Source organism: Alligator sinensis, unplaced genomic scaffold (genome assembly GCF_000455745.1).
Source record: "Alligator sinensis unplaced genomic scaffold, ASM45574v1 scaffold267_2, whole genome shotgun sequence".
In the NCBI taxonomy this organism is placed as follows: Eukaryota; Metazoa; Chordata; order Crocodylia; family Alligatoridae; genus Alligator; species Alligator sinensis.
In genome coordinates, this window is record NW_005842705.1 from 756,974 (window position 1) to 758,721 (window position 1,748).

Below are 1,748 nucleotides of genomic sequence, written 5' to 3' on the forward strand. Positions count from 1 at the left end.
ACCACGGCCCTCGCCCGGCTCCTCCTGTGCATCCATTAGAAGCTTTGTGTATCCATCCTGTGCATCCATAAGAAGATTTGTTCTTATAACTGAAAGGACCCCATTAAAAGGTGGAAGCAAGGGGAAGTTCTGTGGCACCCTCAGAAGAGTCCGTCTCATCCAGTCTGATGTCCAGTGTAACACAGGCTATAGAATTTCACCTGCTGAATTTCACTGCTTCCTGTGAAGTCTTTGAATATGGCTCGCTGGCCCACTGGGTGATAAAAAGTTCATGATCTGGCCCCACATTCAAAAAGGTTGGACACCCCTGCTTTAGATGATTGTGCTTCTGGCTCACAGCATGGCATATTCTTCTGAAAGACTGCGGCTGCTGCACCGTGGTCATTGGAAATCCCCCTCTCTGCTGCCCCTCTGGCCTTCTCCACTCACCGTTTGTAGGATCCTGGACTTCCTCTTCCTGTCACCTGACCAGCTGGCACAGCTTGAGCCTTAACCCCTACTTGACTAGCCAGCTGTGACTGGAAGGTTCTGGATTTAAAGGGACCACCCTGTCTCTTAGTAACAGTGCTAGGGTTCCCTGTTACAGCAGTGTATCTGAGACTGAAGTTTGGTGGGATCAGAAACTGGAGTTCCAATTTTTGTTTTTCCTGATTTGAAATGGAGACCTAAACTTGGGCTTCCCATGTAACAGATGAGTTTCCTAACAACCAGGACTCTCATGACTCACATCAATTTCCATACTGAAGGCAAGATCTTTTTTTTGGTTAAAAGTTTCAGTTTTGATGAACTAACACATTCTGACAAAAAAGGTTGAAAGATTCCAGGCAGCCCTACTGAAAGGTTACAGTACTTCTGAATTGGTTATACATGAGGCTAGAGAATGAATTTACATCTTCTAGGACAATCAGATCAGAAAGGACCATTGTAAAATTGAGCCAAGCATTGTTCCAGAATGTTCAAGGAGTCAGCCATTTGTATTTGTCATTGTCACGGCGGGGCCCCTTAGGAGGGCCGTGATCTCCTCGAGGTCCCTCGCTCCATGTCAAGGCTGGCCCAAGACACCCTCCTATTCTCACCCGCCACGTCTTGCTGGTAAATATAAAGTTGGGAGGCTGCCTATGACTCCCTGGGCACGACTACTCGGGACCTCCGTCCCCGTGGTTCACCCGGACTCCTGTGGTCTCCCGGTATGATGGGTGCTTCCCAGGCACCCTAGCCTTATGGGCTGCGCATGGCTCCTACCAACCCCTAATACCACGCCCCAAGCCTCGCTGATGTACTGGAGGTTGGTCTGTCTCGATACACGCCCGTTCTCCCGGGCCTCCTCTGTAATCTAGCCCATTCCTGGGCCTCCCCTGTGGTCTAGCCCGCTCTGGGCTCTCTCTAATACTTAGTCCCTCACTCAGGACTCTCATCAAGCCCACTCTGGGCCTTCTCTAAAGGTGTGATCCTGCTCCAGGACCCTCAAGCGGGCCTCCGGTCCCTCAGGCTAATCGCACGGGTACCCTTTCTGATCCGGGCTCGCTGTGCCACTACTCCCTTTTTGCAAAGGGGCAACCGCAGCACCTTGCCTCCGTCCGAGGGGTGTTGCCGCACTAGCCTACGGCCGGGCTCGCTACGCCCGTCTCGGGCTCCTCAATAGGGCGCTCCCCACTCACTGTGCCACTACTCCCCGTCCTCTCAAGGGCAACTGTAGCACCTTGCCTCTGTCTGAGGGGTGTTGCCGCACTAGCCTACGGCCGGGCTCG

General features: G+C 52.5%; 1 long non-coding RNA gene across 1 annotated transcript in view; it reads right to left on the reverse strand.

Moving 5' to 3' along the window:
• The window catches only part of LOC102387382, a 10,696-nt gene that overhangs the window by 8,272 nt on the left and 676 nt on the right, over nucleotides 1–1,748 (reverse strand). The gene's annotated exons all lie outside the window — the stretch shown is intronic.